Source organism: Grus americana, chromosome 2 (assembly GCF_028858705.1).
Source record: "Grus americana isolate bGruAme1 chromosome 2, bGruAme1.mat, whole genome shotgun sequence".
NCBI classification, from domain to species: domain Eukaryota; kingdom Metazoa; phylum Chordata; class Aves; order Gruiformes; family Gruidae; genus Grus; species Grus americana.
The window spans coordinates 121,569,841-121,590,712 of NC_072853.1; the positions used below are offsets into that span (position 1 = coordinate 121,569,841).

General features: G+C 40.4%; 1 protein-coding gene across 1 annotated transcript in view; it reads right to left on the bottom strand.

The window, feature by feature from the left end:
* TMEM108 (transmembrane protein 108) overlaps nt 1–1,920 on the bottom strand; it is a 169,332-nt gene extending 167,412 nt beyond the window's left edge. The window contains exon 1 of the mRNA XM_054815886.1: nt 1,796–1,920. The gene's annotated coding sequence lies outside the window, so the exon portion shown is untranslated. The remainder of the gene's footprint in view (nt 1–1,795) is intronic.
* Between the last annotated feature and the right edge of the window lie 18,952 nt (nt 1,921–20,872).

Consider the following 20,872-nt stretch of genomic DNA (forward strand, 5'->3'; position numbering starts at 1 on the left):
CCTTCCCTCTTTCTTTCTCTCTCCAGTGGAAAGACTAAAGTTCAAAACTATTCCATACCTGGCATTAATCTAGAGAACATCAGTTTACAAGGGGAGAGTAAATTCCATCAGTCCTAACAGGATTAAAGGTATTTCTGCAGTTTTCAAATCCTCAGAAGTAACATATATTTTTTAAAGGAATAGGTGATGTTCAGACAGTTGATTAGCATGGTCCACCAAAATCAGAATAGCTGGTAAGAAATTTATCATCATAATTTCGCTGCATCAAAGAATACTTTATGATTAGGACCTACAATAAGCCTGCTACATAAACTAGAGGGGAATAGGTCACTCTGGGACAACAGCATAGTAGGCAATAGCCAATTGCTTGCATGTGTAGATTTAGGTCTAATTAATATAGTTTTTAAGTATAGTCACTAGAATATTTTCAGATAGTAACAGTGATGCTACCTTTATACTGTTATCTATTCCTGCAATTTATCTGGTTAAAATCACTCCGTAAATGTAAGAGTCAGAACTTAATATAGATTTGAACGGTTACATCTGCTTTCCAGAGGTACCACTGCAAAGCATTAGGAGAAAATTACAGCTTTTTTAAAATTTGCTTTTCAGTTGCATTCCTTAATCTACTATTCCCTCCACCACCCCCCTCAGCCTCATTCATCAGAAACACATTCCCATTGCTGATTTACCTCCTGAGGCCGTCAAAGGGTCATTTTTAAACATTAAATTGTCAATAGGGTAAAGAGGGACTGATCCTACTTGCTTTAATTAGCAGCTTTTTCCATGGAAGCCTCTCCATATAAAGGACTGCCTCCACAGACCTTGAAGGCTTGACTGCTTTCTGCAGTTGAGAGAGGTGGATTTTCTCTGTTAGATTATATATTGTAGTTCTGCTGCACAAGCACGGCCATTTGTTCATAGTACAGTTCAGTTTCCTTCCTAATTTTTCCTGTAGAAGACAGTTCGGTCCTTAATTATTTATCCATGGCTATTTTATATCTCTGTTATAACCCACCTATTCAATCTATGCTTTAAAATACTTTCCCGACACAGTCATCTGGCCCCTCCTACTATATGAGAGAGATATATAAAGGCTATGTCTTGTAAACTGCCTAGATAAAAGGTATTGGCTATCACAGCACTACAACAGGCTTTTTCAATTGGCTGTGCTTCAAGATCTATTTAAAAAAGGATGCCGTCTTTCATGCACTGTTCTACTTTAAATACAATATGCAAGCCACAGGCTCCCAGTTCATTACGATATGGAGCAGTCTCGTGCCTCTGGTTGTATGTTACCAATAAGCATCTCAGCAAACATATGCTCACTGGTCATGACAAGCACCTTGCAGTTTCTGCTTAAAAAAAAATAATATCCTGCCTTCTACAAGAGATACGATGCTTTTCATGCAACGATAGATGTTAATGTCACCTTCCCTCGCAGCTCCCACCCATTCAAAAAGAGCGGAAATAATCCATACGCGATTTTCACTACGTGCCTACCCCTGAAACTGCTTATTCACATATAACCTAGCCCACGAAGATACCGGAGGTCAGTTACAACGCAATGCTTTTTAAACTATCACCGCAAACCACTAGGCAGTTGTCACTTCAGATCACATTGCATAAAACAAGAAGAAAACCGATAAGCAAACCCATCTCAGAAGCGGAGCCCCATCCTCCCCCGCCTCATCCCTTACTCCAGAGCTTGTACTACCGAACCCAACCCCGCAGCATCCGCCCCGGCCGGCGGAGGAGCCCCGGGAAGAAGGAACCGGCGGCTGCCCCTGCTTACCTCCGGCGGTGGCGGCTCCCCCTGCGCTGCGGAGCCAGCGGCGCTGCTGGCGGGCACGCACCGCCGCACGCTGATGCTCCCCCGGCGGCGCGGGCGGGGCTCCCGCCGGCCCGGCCTCCCCGGGAGGGGTCCCCGGCTGCGGCGGGGGTTTGGGGGCGGGGGGGGGGGGAAAGGAGGTGGGAAGAGGCGGCAGCAGCAGCCCCGCCGCGGGGGGCGCGGAGCAGCGGCGGGAGAGGAGCGGGCGGCGAATGTAAATGAGGAGCCGCTGTTGCGGCAGCGGGGAGCGGCTGGGAGGGAGATTAGGGGCAGGGTTTTACAAGGGCTGTATTGGATTAGCGGTAATTGCGCTGAAAGGGGAAAGCCGGTATTTAGGGAGGGGGCAGGCTGGAAAGGTTAAATGTACAACAAAAGCTGTTGACAAGAACGCGGCATTAAAATGAAATTACAGGTAGCCGCTACAGCGGTTTGCTCCGTGTAGTCCCTTCTGCTACAAGCAGTGGGTTGTTTGAAATTCTGTCAGTGTTTTACCTCCCTTGCTTACACCGGGGCCGGTTGCTCTCAGGGCAACTCTTGCAGTTTTGAACGCAGCTGGAAGAGACCCCCAGATGAAATTTGCCACCACTGAATTAGGATTTATCCTGTAGGCAAGGGAAGGTTTCTAGGGTCATTGGTGTGACTACTCCAAGAATAACCGAGCCTCAGAAGTGCAGATCCAGAAATAGCGTCGGCTCCCAAGCCAGATCCCTTCCAGTTTAATGCCTTACCCTACGCACTACTGCTTGCTTAGAATTTTAAGCCTTCATTCCTCTTCCCTCATTAACCATCATCATTATTGGTTTGTATTTTTCTACATCCACCGATAGAGGGAAAAATCCTACCTTTTTTACTTACCTTTTTGGCCTGGGTTTTCTATTTCCACATAATTATTAACAGCCAACACGAACCTGCTACATCTACCTTCTGCCAGCGTAGGCTATCTTACTTGTTATTTTCTATTACTTCAGTGGAAACGTTGAGTGTGTCAGGAATCCAGGATGTAAGAGTGTGAAGCGACACACACATAGCTTCAGACATCCGTGGTAGGTCATAGCAATGAGTTGGATCCAGCTGTCTGGTCGCTCAGCATTTCATTCCAGAGGGTTTGCAATCTATGAGGTCTTCATTCTGATTCAAGAAAGAGTCGCTGCTGGTAAAATATTACCGACACTGAAACTATGGATTACTTGATAAGACTTTCCTTTGTCAGTGCAAGAGCATCAACGATTGCCTTGTTTTTACAGCTTTCCTTTCTTTTTTCTTCTTGTGCCCAATATATCCTTCGAGTTGCTGCATACTAATACCAAAATGAATGGCTGAGTCCACGTTACACACAACAACTAACAACATCTGTAGTCGGTTATGTTTTCAAATCAGAGTACAAATACGAAATAATTAGGCTAAATGTGCTAATTGAGCTGTAATAATGGAGTAACCCATTACTGACTAGGAAGCGTAAGACTCGCACCCTCCTATATGATGAGCAAATAGATATAAGGACAATTTCTCAGATCAGCATCCTCAATTATGTCTGCAGTTTGTGGATACTCCAGTTTATAACGCCCAAACCAAGTACACTGATCACCAGCTTGTAGATTCCATGACATAGTCATTGACTATAGCCTTTAGAGCTGTAGAGGAGGAGAGAGTGCTCCAATGTTTGGCAACAAATGGTCTGCATATGTAAAATAAATCTTTCCGTCTGCATTAAGTGTCCAACTAAGGACTGTGAAAATCCTGGCTGTAAATGCCCAGTTCAGCTTTGCAATAGGCAGTGCTTTCTAGCAATCAGTGGGATCAAGCATGTCCTTCCTGAGGAAGCTTTGCTTGTCACAAACCCTTTAGAAGTTCCTTTTCCCAGGTTTTATGCACTTGCTGTACCTTTGCTAGCAATGAAGTTCATAGTAGCAGGAATATCACTGGAGGTGGATAACACAGGGCTTTGGCCCCTCACTGCAAGACATTGAGGTGCTGGGGTATGTCCAAAGAAGGGCAACGAAGCTGGTGAAGGGTCTAGAGCACAAGTCCTGTGAGGAGCGGCTGAGGGAACTGGGGTCGTTTAGCCTGGAGGAAAGGAGGCTGAGGGGAGACCTTCTCACTCTCTACAACTACCTGAAAGGAGGTTGTAGCCAGGTGGGTGTCAGTCTCTTCTCCCAAGTAACAAGTGACAAGACAAGAGGAAATGGCCTCCAGTTGTGCCAGGGGAGGTTTAGATTGGATGTTAGGAACTCCACCAAAAGTGTTGTCAAGCACTGGAAGAGGCTGCCCAGGGGAGTGGTTGAGTCACCATCCCTGGAGGTATTGAAAAGACCTGTAGATGTGGTGCTTCGGGACATGGTTTAGTGGTGGACTTGGCAGTGCTAGGTGAACAGTTGGACTCAATGATCTTAAAGGTCATTTCCAGCCTAAATGATTCTATGATTCTATGATTCTATATCCTTGTCTGACAGAGTAGGCCTGATGCAGAGGTGGTATTGGAAATGGAGCAACTGTTCTTAGCTCAAGAATAACAGGTTTCTTTGTACTAGAAATTAAACCTCAGTCCAGATTCAAAGTACAAAAAGAGCATCAGTTTGCCTAATCTTCCTACTGCCCTATACAAAATAAGGTAACAGTCTGAAGTTAAAAAGCACTCCTACGCTCCACACAGAGGGGATTTGTTTGGCAGAATGTCCATCAACTCTGATAACCTTCTAAAAAAATTTCGTTCTGTAAAGCTTTTTCTTCTATAGTTGCTTAGTGCAATTCAGGAAGAAATCTCAGCTGCTGAGAAAACATTATCCTATGGTTCACATAGACCACATATGAAAATCTTTTTTCAGAGAAATGACTTGTCTATGTTTAACAGACCTGAGGTTAACCACTTTAAGGCAGTTTAGTAGTTTGTTTTTTACTAGCCAGCATTAGTTATTCACAGGTTAAAACATGTTTTCTGAAGAAGACTAAGGTTCAGCCTCTTCAGAGATCTACAATTTAAAGAGAGGTTATAGCTTATCTCTGGTCAAAAGCCAGCAAGCTCGGCTCCTTTGAGGCACTATAATTCATAAGTAATTATAATGAACAAATGAGAAGGATTGAAATTTCTTCCTCACTGGAACAAAATTCATTTTGATGTTATAACTATAGTTATAAGAAATTTTCAAAATCATCACGGGATTTGTCAAAGCACAAGACATTATTCATCCTTGTACCTACTGAAAAATAAAAAAAGGAGTTCCAAACCAAAATAAATGGCAATTTTCAGTGCATAGAGAATCCAAATTGAACTGGTTTAGATAAGTAGTAAAATTTTTCTTTGTAAATGGATGGAAGTTGTAAAGTAGGATGAACAGGTGGGATGAATTCTTTGTCCTTCAAATACTCCTTAGCACTCAAGAGAACTGAAGCCTGATAGATCTCCATCAGCTTCAAAGGGTCTGGATGAGGTGCACAAGCGACGCTGATCCAGTGTGAATAAGACATTCATGCAGGAGCCAGGGGAAACTGGGTTTCTCTTCCTGAGCCTGCCACCAAACTAGCACATTTTTCTGACACACCAGGTCATTTCTCAAGCTCTTCTTTTTCTCTCCTGTCTTTGGCCAACTTGACTCCAAGCTCCCTGCGATAGACGCAGTCTTTTAAAACAGCACACAGACTCAAAAAAAGTTCCCAATTTCAGCTAGGAATAGTAGGTACGATATAAACAAACAACCAAATTTACAGAACTGGAGCCAGCAAACTAATTAATTCAAAACTTTTTGGTGTCCTTTTGAAAATGTGCCCCAGGGGGGCCGCTCTCTTGGACAACGCAGGAGTGATTCTATTGCCAACTCTCAGAGCTCCAGCCATGAGGAGCCGCAGGTGAGCCCTCTGTGACTGTAACCTTTCCTTCTCTCTGTAGACCAGTCGCATGGTGGGTAACAAACATCCAGCAGCGGCTTATAAATATGCAATTTTTAAAACTGAATCAGTCTGTCGCTGGAAGGAAAAAGTATACAGAACTTATTACACAGTATTTTTCCACCCCCTTCTTATTCTAGAAGGACTATAATTATTCCCTGTTGCAGGAGCTATACAGTAGTAATCCCTCTCCTCCTACATGCTTCGTTTACAACTTGAGAGCTAACAGCCTATTAAGTTTTTAATAAATTATACTAAAATATTGTGGCACTGTTCTAAAAATAAAACCTGGTGACAAGTTGCTAAGGATATGTTCCTTACATGCATAAAACTGTCCCTTAAACACATAGGGGTTTTTTACAAAAATGTCCTGGCTTATAAACATCTGTGATCATAAATATTTCTCGGAAAAGCACTGGCAGTGAATTTGTGGTATTAGAGTCACTTTTTTAAAGGAGAAAGCTTTTTCCTTTTCACTGTTAATCTCTTTTCCTTTCATCTCAAATTTAATTCATCTCTAGGTCTTTACAAAGTCATGAAATTATTCATGTGCTAAGAAGGATAAGGTAGTATGAAAGAGGGAAAGACCTCACGAAGATTTGATAAGAGTAACAGTAAAAATACTGGGAAAAATATGGAAAATATTGGACTTTCATTCATTCAGGACCACAACATTGGCCTAAGCCAGTTTAGAAAGTTTTAAAAATAATGCTTCTCATTTTGCATTCACGAGACTAATTTTAATGGGGAGTTCAGATAACAGCAGGCAGTGGCGTGTTCGTTTACTACTGTCTTAGTAGTATTTACACTTATGCTTAGCAATGGGTCCCTGAATCTATGGTGAAAATATTTAATTAAAGCAGTCTGCTTTTCAGGCATCTTGAACATTCAGCTGCTCCACTGACAATCATAGAAGCGATGAACTAGCAGCTCTAAAACTGAGCAACATTTACTTAAATCTCTATACATGGTCCTGGAAGTCTAACATTAAGCCTACAAACTTCAAAAATCTTAAACTTCATATCTGGGGATTTTTTATCCTTTTCTGTCTCTCACAATCATCTTGTACCACCCAGAATTTGTAAAGAAGAGAAAGGGAAGGACAGAAGAACCAAAAGATGATCAGATTGAATGCCAAAGTCATTTACACATAGGACATGCTTACATATTGAATCGCTTGAGGAAAGCATTCACAGATTTCGTTTTGATGCATATTAATCAAAAAGGTAGCTGTTAATAGGGGAAAGCTGGTTTTGTGCTGTTTGTGTGAACATACCAGATGCCTCTAAGCATTTAATTAAGCAAATAATATCTTAAAGATGGAAAAGAAGCGATATATTAAAAATACAAAATCGTCAACAAAATAAAAACATTACCAAAGCTTTACAAATTCTCAGAGAGGGAAGAAAAAACCTTAAGCCTTACAGAGGAATACAAAAGCCTTTGAGAGTGCTGCTCTTTGGGTAAGACTGCAGCTGCTTAGGTATTCTGCTGAAGAGCATGGAGTATACCATTGAAAGGAGTAAACTAGGATATAAAAGTTCCAATGCTTTTCACAATTATTTTAGTTCTGTCCTCTAAATATTACATATCAAGCTTCAAAATATGGATTTTTTCATATAAATCTGCTGAAGAGACTATTCAAAACCAGAGGTGTTGAGGATATATGCATACCTCACCCATATCTTAATGAAACACATTCCTGAGAATGATCACTGGTAATTGAAAGTAAAAATAGGGATATTTTGTTCAGCACAGCCATCTGAGAGTAGTTAACATGGAGAAAAGCATTTCTTACAAAATGTCAACAAAGAAATCTAGTTTAAAGAAGCCCTCAGCCATAAAGAAATCCTACTGCTGTTTGAGCAATCACTACTGGCTGGAGCTGTCTTCCTGAAGGGTCACCACATCACACCGAAACAGTGGAGGCTTAAATTTCCATTTTACCTCGTGTCTGTCGGAGTCAGGAATAACAACAGTGGCACACCAGGAAAGAAACTCGGGCACTCGGGACAGCAAGTGACTGAGAAGACCTCCCCTCATGGCATGCCTAAGCCTCTTCAACAGGCCACACATCTTCACATGTCCCATAAACTCTAGGGTTTTGTTGTTGCTGCCTTTTCCTTCCTCTTAGGTGTTTCCACAGTTTATGTCTGTATGGTTGACAGAAATGTTCCATGACCGCTTTGATGCTGGGGTTTCATACGTGCTTTCCAGCAGCCAAAGATCCCTGGCGATCACTTGGTGAATTGCTTTGCACTGGGAACTGCTTTGGAGCATCTTTGCAGAGCTTCCACTTCACCTTGCACCCCAAAACAGCTGCTTGGGCGTCTGTGTATCATCTAGCCGTCCTCCACCAGGGAAGCTCTCCTTCTTGCAGTAAGAAAATATACCAACTATCAAAATATTATGTGGCTCAAATAGGTGGAATTTAGTTTTGAGTCATTCTCTGGGAGCCAGATGTACACCTTGTGGAAACTTAGTGGTGTCAATTAAATTATTCTCAGAAGTACCTTATGTCCAGCTCTTGGAAAGAGAGATAAAAAACATGTAATGGTACAAATAAATGACTAAACAAAACTAAAAGCAACTGCAGGAAAAGTTTTGATTAACTGTGAAAGAATATGAGACACAACAGTAGCAAGATCTTCAATTCTTTTCCTATCTGTTGCTAAATGTTCTTGACTAAGTACTTAATCCTGCAGGTGGGTTTTAATAAACTGGTATTAGGGCTGTTGTTATTGTGTCAGCATTGTGGTAAAAATCCAGGAGGCCTTTCCAGAGATCATCATCATAACAGCAAAAAGATAGGGCTTGCTATTTTCTTAATAAACAAGAGAGAAGATACGAACTTCCCTTGTATTTAGAACCTCCCTCCTGTCCAGAAACTAAACTCATTGCTTCATTATAATTAGGACCCTCGCAGATTTCTTTATAATTGCTAATTACTTTTTAATCTCCCTGGCAATAAATAGCTTTTCTAAACTTAATTGATTTCACTCACAAGGACTCACAGATTACCCAGGATTCTGCTCACCATCTGTCATGTAAACACAGGTAAAGTAAAATTTTTCCTGCTTTTTCCTCCTAAATTACCTCTTTATTTTCCTTTGGAGTTGTTCTGTCCAGATTTAGAGTAGCACACAGCAATTTTTGGTTGGATGCATTTATTTACAAAAGAACTTTTCAGAAGCAGAAATGAAACATACAGTGAACATCGGAGATTTTCAATAAGTTGCAAAAGGTTTTATTAAACTAAAAGTTCCCCTGAAAAGAGAGTGCAAGTCTTATTCCTAAATGTAAAAATCTGCAAATCTACAATCAGGTTCCAAACTAGCAAGGGATTGGATTAATTCAGTATTATATTTCTCCAAATTAAGGAAACTAAAATAAGCTATGTTATTTGTCTTCTTCTGAACTGTGCATCTCAGGGAGAGAAGGAAACAAAAACTCGTGCGTTTCCATCCTCAAAGGCTGAGACTGCTTTGCAATGAAAATTAATCGTCACATAACTTACAAGTCTAGGAAGTGAGACTTTAAAACCAGATGTCTGATAAAAATTGTTTGCACTGTCCCTGATCCAATTAAGAAAATTATCTTCATGCTGTCATGGCACTATGTTTCTGTTTTTATGAAAATGTAACCAGTTAGAGCCTGGATCTCTTCTTTACAGCTGGATGAAACTATTTGAACAATCACATTAAGAAAACAGTATAATAGGTCTTTTTCAAGGGCTATTAATTCAGCCATGTAAAAGCATTTTGTAGAGATTTTTAAGTGCATTTGATCGCAAAACATACTGTAGGATTCTGATTCACTAGTGCATTAACTTGTCTGCTGCTGTGACTCTTGGAAATCCTCCGGTCCAAGCAGCTTTCCAGAAGGGTTCCACAACAGCCTCCATGTCCTGCCAACAGTATTTTTCCTCACTTTTGCAAGGAAAAGAAAAAGAAGGTCTTTTTTCTAAATATGACTTGCAATAGAAGTGTGGAAGTATTTCAGCCAAATATAAAATATGGCAAAGGTATCTGCCTCTTATTTATTATTAAAAAGAAATGTGGTGTGTTGACAAAACAAATAGAATATGGCTGTTTTCTTTGGAAAAAAAAAAAAGTAAAAATATGTGTTGCACTGAAACACCTGAAACCTGGCACATGAATTCCATTATAGTATATTGATTTCTTTTGATTGTTTTTGTCCACAGAGTGTTAGATTTTTGTTTACTACATAGGAAAAAAGATCATTTTCAGAGAGAGCGCTTTTCCTTTCTTTTAGTATCTTCCAGGGGGAAAAACCCCCCACTTGGTTTTCCATCCACTTGCCATCCTCCTTTTGCCTACTATTTGCTGCTTTCATCCCAGCTTGCAAAAGGGTCTCAGCCATTTTTACAGAGCCAACCTCCTGAACAACCTCTGCCCATCAATTTCCTGCGAGTTCAGGTGTTTGACTTTTTCCCTTGATGCTTCCAAACTTCTGGAAAGACTTGCCCATAGCTCTGCAATACAAATCTCCATCAAATCCTAGATTTGCCTCATCAGTTCTGAAACACGGTAATTCAATTTGGAGGCAATCCAGACTGCACTGTATTTTTGTGCTGTGTTTTGTGCAAGAAGCTTCTGATCAGTCAACGCCAGATTTTATTTATCTATTTCTATTACATGTCAATAAACCAACCAAACAAAACCCTCTTAAGCACTGTGCAAATTATGCTGTCTGAGGTGGTTAATATTACAGAAGGCAGGAGCTGTTAATGGCAGGGCACGCTGGCATCGGTACACAGCATTTGTCAAAGTGAAAATGGACGGAGTGGCAAGGAGAGGGGGGTGGTAAAGGAAAAACTATAGAAGTTTTAAGCCCCAGTTTACATTTTATATATCATCCCAGATCAGTAACAACTGGAAGACATTGGCAGCTGATCTTTGTTTGGTAACATTAATAAAAGAGGATGGTGAAAACAGCTGCATTTCTAGTGGATATTTATCTATCTCCTAATGTGTATGAATTAGCTATATTAATTAACTTTGACATTAATTGCCAGACACAGCATTATGATCAGAGAAACGAGTCTCAGAGAGCGCCATTCCCTGGTTTCGTGTTGGGGAGAGCGCTGGGCTCAGGTGATGCATTGTCAGGGCACCCCTCAGGGACCCCTAACGACCCTCCCGCCGTCAGCCAGCTGCAGCCGCAGGGTGACAGGTTTGCAGATGCAGATAAGCAGGTCTTTAGCCCGTTGGCAAGCTCCATCACCTCTGAAGATACAATACGGAAAGCAAGCGTGCCATCCACCTTGTCTTGATTTTAAAGTAAGTACAAGCTACTCAGTGCATCTAGTACAGTTGCTGATATTTGTGAGAGTCGTGCAGGGATTTTCCTGGAAAGGATGGATCGGCAAATGTTTTGGCTTCTTATTCATGTCCAGTAAAAAGGGAGGTCCTAAATGTGGGTGATTTTGTTTAGAATGTGTCGCACTTCAAGGTGTTTGGCTAAATATTGGTCACGCTCTGAGATGAACAGAATCCCGGGAGTTGGGATGGCAACAGACGATCCTTGGAAAGAAAATCGATGTATTCAGGCTGTGAAATTTGGAGTAATGATTCACTCAACCTTGTGGCAGCAGTGTAGGAGTCAGGCTGGTGGATGCTGAACTTGGACTGACAGGAGCAGGACTTCTCTTGAAACAACCAACCCAAGTGTGACTTTGGACTCCCTCATTAGGGGTGTCATGCCATGCCTTGAATTCGCAGGACAGACAACAAATTATGTCCATGTGTGTGTGCACACATGCAGCAGTAAATAAATGTTGTGATTCACAGCTCAGTTCCAAAGTAGCATCTGTGTCCTCTTTCATCGGTGTGCCTGAGTCAAGTATTTTTTCGGCATTAGAGGCAAGCTTCTCAGCTCAAAAGCAAGGGATTTTTCTTAGACCTTTTAAGAGTTTACAGTGGTCCCGTCTATCCTGTACCTTCCTCGCTGCACATGGAAAATGGAGGTTTCCAATCTATTTGTCTGGTTCTGTTTCGAATGCTAAATTCAACCTTGTTATTAACCACCCTCTAGCAATTCACAGTCCCACAACACATCAACCAAGATGATCCTAATGGTTTTACACGCCCGTGGCCATATTCTGAGACTTTGAAGTTAATCATTTTGCTTGAATAAGGACTTCAGAAATGTTAAAGCATTTGGTCAAGAACTGCAGGCGCAGAAACAAAAAATACAATGTCCCTACATACCCCTTGTTCTCTTGAAGACAAAGTGGAAATACTTGCCTCATTCTTTTCTCTTCCTATGCAAATGTCTCTGGTTTCATGAAGTTTACATTATTAAAAATTATTCTCCGAGGCAAAAGTTTTAGAGCCAACTGAATGTGGTTCATTTTCAAGTCAATGAGTTTCTATTTGAACAGTCAAGTCATACAAGTTAAGATAGCGGAATAAGAAAGCAATAATCTAGTAATAACAAAGTGGGAAGAAGTATGAGTAGTTATTAAGCCTCAGTCCCTCAGGACTGCACAATTATGTCCGAGTTTTTAAATATGCTGAGCTTCAACTTAAGTCATGTGCATGTAATGGAGCAGGCAAAATTTTAACAGATTCACACAGTTAATGGTTTCCTGAATTTTGCACTTGTCTGAGTAGTACCTCAGTATATAATTTATTTTTCCTAAGCTGCCATTCAAAAATAAAATTAATTAAGGAAAAAGTAAATGCAACATCGTATTCAGTTGAAAAGAATGTATATGTGTTAGTGCTGTTCTTTTTTCAATTTGCTTTGTCTTAAAGGAGGAACATGAGTAGTTTTTTCCTACTGCAGTTAATGCTGGAAGGATTGAAGGAAAGAATGACGAAATGAACAGAAAACAAAGGACATTTGTAAAAGACCAACTAATATAATCTGTCTGTGGAATTTTAGCACTGATGCAACACATGTTTGTATTCAAAAGTTTAAATTTCCCCTTCTCTTTCTGAATTTATTTTAGGAGACATTGACCACATTTCAGCTTTGATGTAACCATTCTCAACCTAATCAACTGCCAGCTTTAATTATTTAGTACCTCCATGTCAGACAGCTAAATCTTTGGAGTTCATCCTCCATTACTTCTTCAATAAGAAATCTCTAAACCCCTTCTTCTTCTACCCTTCCAGCCTCCAATGGGTCTCCTCAGCCTCATCACAGACAAAAGTCAAACTTTATCCAACCCATAATCAACTTCTTCCAACCAGCGATTTTGTTTATTCGATGCCTTTTGATTTATAATGCCATTCAGTGTGGCACCTGCCTCATCTCAGCCCTATTCAGCCTTCACCGATGGCTTGCTAGGCACTTGTTTATTCATCTCCTCCAAGAAATGCTGTACCTAATGGAAAGTTGCAATTCTCCATTTCTTAAAGTAAGGAGTGAAGCAACCCATTTTTCTTTGTCAGCTGTATGCACATACATATATGTACATACATATATTTTCATTACTCACTACAGGTTTTTCACAAAATCCTTCTCATGAAAGCTTCTCTGTCTGGCTGTCAGGAAAAATCTATGTTCTCACATTACCTATATTAAAGTCAGCTCTGACTCCATTGCTATTAATACAAACTAGAACTTATTCTCCTGTTTCTTCCAGATTTTTATTTCCTATCTCTCCTAGCCAAGGGAAGAAAGAGTACACGGGGAACAGAATACACCTAGGCAAAAGAAAATTTAGTCTAGAGAGACAAGCTTTGTCAAATGTCTTTCTGAACACCACCAGAAATTATAAAAAATAAAGAAATTAAATTTAAAGGCACAGTCATGCTTTACATAATGCTTATCTACCAGTATTTTTCTACTTCCATTGTTGCTACTGGCTCTCTCATACCTTTGCACGCTTTATAACCATGCTAGATATTCATGTAGAACATATACTTACAGAAGTGTATATTTCTAGCTCCTGAAAAGCATTTTGCCCTGTGTTGTGGTTCAACCTGGCAGTCAGCTAAAACAAGCACACACAGCAATTCGCTCACTCCCACCCTCCCCAGTAGGATGGGGAAGAGAATAAAAAAGAAAAAGATAAAACTTGTGGGTTGAGATAAAAACAGTTTAATAGGACAGAAGAGGAAGAGAATTATGATGATAATAATACTAATCATAATAATGATAAAGAATATACAAAACAAGTGATGCACAGCACAGTTTCTCACTACCCAAAGCCAATGCTCAGCTAGTTCCCGAGCCACCTCCTAGCCAACTCTCCCAGTTATATACGGAGCGTGACATCATAGGATATGGAATATTCCTTTGGCCAGTTTGGGTCAGCTGTCCTGGCTGTGTCCCCCCGCCTTCTGTTTGGCAGGGCAGTATGAGAGGCTGAAAAGTCCTTCACTGCTGCGCAGCAACTAAAGTATCAGTCTGTTATCAACGTTATTCCCTTCCTAAATCCAAAACACAGCACTATACCAGCTGCTAGGAAGAAAATTTAACTATCCCAGCTGAAACCAAGACACCTTGTTACCCAAGGTAAATGCCAGAACAAATTCCACTGGATCTGCCAGTAAAATTTGTGCCGAAGTTCAGACCAGAGTTTCAGTTAACTATAAAAAAGGCTTGGAGCACAATTCTATGAACTCATTAGTTGGGAAAGTTAAAAATGAGATTTGATTTTGAGACTTGATTTCATTTTGGTTAAAAAAAAATCGAAATCTTTCCTTCTTCTGCATGGATCCATTACTGAAGTGGGAGACTATAACAGTGAGAAAGACACCTTCTTGCTGTACTGTAAGCAAGTTTGCTCCTGCTCTGGGTGGTTGCCCTAAGACATCTCAGTAGTCACTATGGTTAATTATGCTATATAGCACGGGCTAGAAAGCCATGCTGTTAATAGTAGGGCTATCCCTCCAAACCCTCTAACCTGTTGAGCAGCATGCTCCATATCTGCATTGGCATGACAAGACCTTTGGCACTGGTACTGTCCAGCTGACATCAATATAAGCCCTGCTGTTAACTCCAAGGATCAGGAACTTTTATTTCAGACACAAGTCAGAATTTTGCTTTCTAAACAATATTTTTTCTGTTAGTTTCAAAAGTGGTGTTAGCTTCTCTTTACCTGTTGCTTTCCTCCTATCTTGTTCTGTAGAATGACTAAAAATAATGACCTGGTTATAAATAGCTAATGGCCCTGAATACAAGGGGAAATTAAATGAAAACTGAGAGGTCTTTGGCATTAGATCAAAACCTGTTAGGGACAGTTTCCTTTGGAGTGTAATTGTAATTGGCCAACTTTGTGACTTAAGGGCAGGGGAAATAAAAGGAATATAAATCACAGAGGGAAACAGCCCACTTTAAAGCTTGCATCTCATTTTGAAGTCATATCTGTTTCCATGACACAAACAGCCTTGGTTAATACCTTTACAGCAGACATACAAATAGTCAGGGCTTACCAGTATCTGAAGGGGGCCTACAGGAAAGATGGGGAGGGACTGTTTATCAGGGAGTGTAGTGACAGGACAAGGGGTAATGGGTTCAAGCTGAAGGAGGGTCGATTTAGATTAGATGTTAGAAAGAAATTCTTCCCTGTGAGGGTGGTGAGGCACTGGAACAGGTTGCCCAGCGAGGCTGTGGATGCCCCATCCCTGGAAGTGTTTAAGACCAGGTTGGATGAGGCTTTGGGCAACCTGGTCTAGTGGAGGGTGTCCCTGCCCATGGCAGGGGGGTTGGAACTAGGTGATCTCTGAGGTGCCTTCCAACCCAAACCATTCTATGATTCTATGATAATGTGAAAAAACTAAAGAGAACTGAGCAATGAAGGGCTAAGGAAATACTAAAAATAGCATGGAGCTGCACCAGTCAGTCATGGATGGGACCAACAACAGTGCTAAGTGTTGTACAGAAAGAGTAAAAAATAATTCTTACAGAACATGCAAATTCCCAAAAGTTTTATAAGATATTAGACTTTTTTGTCTGGAAGGACATTATGCCCTTGGAAAAAGACCAAACCCATGTGTTTGGTACTGGCTTTGAAGCAGACAGCTTCCTCTTGCAGAATTAGTTTTCCTTGCACTTTGCTTAAAATCAAATTTTATTTTCAAGACTGTTGCGTAAACCAACAAATGTTTGTGAAATATTAAAGATGTGAATCTTTGTGTATAGGTAATTTCAATGAAAAAAGCAGCTAGCTAAGAAAGCATTCCTAGAGTATCCTCTAGCAAACAATGCTTACCCATTTTCTTCAGACACCTTGATTACAAAAGTAAATAGATAAGACACAGGTCATACCAAGTTTCCTGGTCTTACCACCACTCTTTTTAGCAACTGGGATGATTCAAGGGGGTGACTCGGAAGGGATTTCCTGTTCAACGAGGTACGATTTGTGCTAGAAGAAGGATTCTGTTTCTTCCCACTTAAAAAGCTGCCCAAGTTTACTAAAATATAAATGAGTACACTTGTATTTTTCCGCATGTTACTCTTGTTTGAATGGATAATGTGAGGGAAGACACAACTGAAAAACAGACCAAAGTTTGTTCAAAACCTGGACAGATTTACAAACATTGATATGAATGAGGGTTTATTTTGAAGGTTGTAGTACAGCAAGAGGGCATGAGGGACTCTAGAGGCTCAGAGTTTCACTGTAAGGTTCTGCCTAATGCAATGTACAGTATATGCCACTGGAAATAATGGCAACATGCTGATAAAGTGAGGCAGTCTTTATACATTTGTTTTACAGAAAAATAGAGGTGAGTTACCATTTGCTTTACTAGCCAGAAGCAGTTCAATTCTCTCTCTCTCTCATTTTAACTTTGTCAGCCTCTGTATCCTGGTTGTTAAAACACAATTCTTCCCTCCCAGCCTGCCTTGTTTATGTTGCTTTAAAAACTGTTCCTCAGAAATCATCCGACAGGATTTAAATGTTTCTATTACTTGCATGCTTCTGAGAATGCTGCCTGTTTATCTATTATCTTTGAAAGATCTGGGCCAAAATATTAGTAATACTAAATAGAAATGGGAATGAGTTATCTCACAAGAAGAATGGCGGTTTTTGGAAGGGAAAATAATTTCAAGGAATCTTGTATTCAAAAGGAAGACAGTTATATGAGTCCTTGCTTGTGTTAAAAATTTTGAATGATTTACCGCACAGACAGTACTATTATCGACTTGCTAGCTATCCAGCGTGAAAGCAGTAGTAGTGGATTTCAATGTATAGAATTACGCGATCCTACTTTGAATTTACATAAACCTTTATAAAATGCGAGAGAAACTACAGTGAGCTCCAACTGCACAAAACATTTCAGATAAAAAGAGGTTGCTATAGCTCAAATCCCTAATTTTTATCCTCTTTGCTAAAAATAAAGGTGACAATTCTGACACATTTATTCATATTGCCAGTACCTGACTGCACACATTGCTCTACTGTAGAACAGAAAGGCATGGTCCTGATTGAAGGCCAGATGCTGCAATGAACATCTGATTACAGGAGAATTTCCACTAAGTCTGCTGGAGCGTGGTTATAAATAGGTTGTGCTCAGCATAAGTGAAGCATGTAGTTTTTGCCCCATCAGGAATAAAAAGGAAGTATCGGTTCACTTTATGTTCTCCGCCTTTGTTTGGATAACTCACTTGTTAATCCGATACAGGCAGCAAGCAATTCACGGCATTTTTTTCTTCTGCTCTTATTCCTGTCAGTCCTAATGATATAGAGGGCTGTGGTTTGTTGTTTCTTTGGATCATTTCTGAAGCACATTTATTCACTGCTGTCTCAAGGTTGATGAACAGGTGTATTCTTAAATCTTCATTTAGTTTTCAGTGAATCATTTGGATATTTCGGAGTTCAGTCTCACATCCACTCCTTCATGTCATTCAAATTTTCCCTGTGCTGACAGGATTGTAGTGCCAGATTAATTACTGCATATGAGTTTGCTTTGCTAGCAAGTCATGAGTTGAGGAAAGTATGATGCATAAAAAAAGTATTGTTATAGTTCTGCTAAAGCAAGGTCTGTAGGAGAGGCACATCCTTTTATTAGATCAAATGATACAGTTCGGAAAAATGGACAAGTTTCCAGGCACAAACATGTGAAGCCTAATAGTTGGTCCCAACTGTGTTAGCTGGTTTAATACCATTCTCCAAAAGCTTTGTCTGTCATACACACACACACACACATACACACAGAGTACTAATTTGTGCCTCGCGCGTTCATTTCAAATGGATTTATTTATTGGTATTTCCAGTTTGTAACTAGGAAATGGTGGGGGGAGGTGGGAATAGGTAAGAAAAATTATTAAGAGTTAACACTGAATTTCCTTGAAACTGAACAATAGATTTAGTTACTCACAAAGATTGTTATAGAGTAGGTATTGGTACATACAACTGGCTGCAAATTTCTTTGTGAGATGACTGTGATTGAGGTCCAAATCTATAGACCTCTGAGCTTCATAAATTGGGATCTTGACAGATTTTGAGCTGCTCTGTGCTGATTTACATTCTCTCAGGTTATTCCATTGTTGAGATGTTTACTGCATGAATCTAATGGTATGGTGTGACAGCTGGGGAGAAATAAATGGCAAGTGTTGGAAATGTTTAGAAACTAGTCTGGGAAAAGACCTGTGAAGAGAGGACAAAATCCAAGGCTGTTTCTGGAGAAGAAAAGTGATAGATTGGAGAAACCAAGACAAGAAACAAGCACTTGCTAAAGTATTAGAGATAACTAGGGAGGCAGGAGATGGACATCTAATTCAGTTATGGCCTATTTCACAACCTCTTGCTCTAAAAGTGCTGTACTCACAGCTAGAAAAAGACAATAGGAAGACTGGTAGGAAGACTGTCTGGTTATTGTTCTCAGAATGGTTTTCACAGTTTTGAAGAGAAAATTCAGAGGTATCTGAACTTTGTTCTGCAGACAAATGACAAGGCTAAACTTTGAATAATGAATAACGCAAAAAAAAAACCCAGAGAGGCATACAGCTCTGCAAAGGCAAAATTAATTGCTGCTTATCGCATCTGAATGAAATCACACAAGTAGAGTATTTGGGAACACATCATAAAAATAAGTGCTACAGATGTTCTCTGCAGACATTTCCCCACATTTTGTGCCCCTGACTAGGATCTAGTTCCTCATGTATAAAAATGTCCCTACCCCCCCACTCATCTGCCACCAGTTCTTGTTTCCTTATTACAAATTCACCTTGATGAATTGTTTCAAAATCCTTCTGGCCTGAAGGAACCTCTCGATGCTATATTGTATCATTCAAGGAGTAAGATAATTTAAAACATGTTTTTACTAACTCTCAACTAAAAATGCACCCTATTTCTGAGACTGGCTATATAAAATTCAAGAAATTTGGCTGATAAGTCCTTACCCTCACAGTCATCAGAGAAGTTGTCGCCACTGACAGCCCACTGCTTTTGATAGTGGTTTTTCTTGGTGAAAGTAAGAAATTCTTGTCCAGGTACATGACAAGCCAGTGAAGATTTTTTTGTATTTGTCATTCTGAGACAGAGTGTGTCCTATCTCAATCTCATGTTTACCATGCAGATTAAAGCAGAGGTCTTACCAAAGGAAGAAGACATTTAGTACGCAAAAGACTGTGGTGAGGTGCTGGACGACTGAGCTGGTGGTTCCAAAGTAAGTCCCAGGTTGATGCTGTTATAGAACAATGGGAGACACTGATGATGCTAATGGAAAAAACAACAACAAACAACTTGGCTATTATGATCATAGGATCAGGCCAAACTATAAAATGGAAAAAGTAGTTCAAAGATAACAGTTACTCTGGGCCCTGGGGAAACCAGTCTGGCTCAGCTGCTGTCTGTGCCAAAAGGAAAGGCCTCATCTGAGAAAATGAAGTGCTTTTTATAACCAAGGTAGACACTGGCAGGGCTTATACCATCCCACAATAATGCAGTGGACATAGGCAAGATTAAAAGGATTTGTAAAGCATGATTTACATGATAGGACAATAGAAAATGCTATTTACTGCTCACCTTTCTAGCTCTGTTACTCATTAGAGTAACTCATGATGGTTTTTTGAAGTCCAGAGGAGGAAGAAAGGCTTGGATGGACTTCATCAAACTGTAAACTCCCTGCCTTCATTCCATGCACATCAGTGTTGCTTTCAGATCACTTCTGCAAGGCTCTGAGCACACCCTGAAAGGTGTTCCTTTCCTCCTTCCCCAAGCATACTCATACTCTGCCTTCCTCCTTTGCCTCAGGCTCAACTATACCATTTTCCATTACTAAGTCTATGTGTTGGCAACCTTTGCAAAGTTCTCCATTTGCTATTTCCACACAGCCTCCTCCTTTCTGTTTACTTCTAATATAGAAAGAAGAGTAAGAAGGAAACCTAATACATATGACATAGTTTCTATATTCTGGTGTGTTTATTGTTTTATTCATGCATTGCTGCTTCTGTTCTGACCACAAGGAACACAACAGCTGTTTTTTCTGTCCATTAGCATCATTGCATGTGTCTCTGAGGCCATTCATTCTGAGCTATCTGATGCTCCTCTTCTTTGGTTGTCCTGTAGAGTGCTTGTTGCAGGTAAGGAACGACAAAGTCGTTCCTAAATACTGTCTACTGCCTCACAGCAATATCAGCTGTAGGGAGAGACTACTGCTCCTTCATTCTCTACCCTTCTCTCCTATGGCAGACATATGGCCTTGGTTTTCACAAGCTCAGGAGGATCAGGCCAGCACCATACTTGACAGTGGGAGCTCCAGCCCAAAGCCACAGGATCTGCAACAGACACTGCACCACATAAGCGCCTATGCAGTTCCTCATCATCATGCTGATGGGCATGACTGTCATCCAGATGATGAAACAAAATTAGTCCCTTTGGCCTTTGCAGATCACTGAAAATCCCAATGGTTTTGATGACATTACTTCTGGTGTCATGGAGGCCACAGTAAGTGATCTGTGCTCAATCTGTGCCACCATATTGTCACAAAGGTGATGGCTTTGCATTGGTAAACCAGAAATGCTGAGTGCTACGTGGCCGAAAAAGTTCAGGAATCCCTGACCCAGAACCAGTCCAAACTGGATAATTATATTCTAAGGATTTAAATGCTCAACAAATTTAAAATGGTTATCTGGGTAGGGTTTTTTCTACTTCATCCTCTAAGCCTCCATTTCCTTGCTACTTTCTATTAAATAAAAGCCCTCATATTTATGTAAGACACATTCACAGACATTATACAC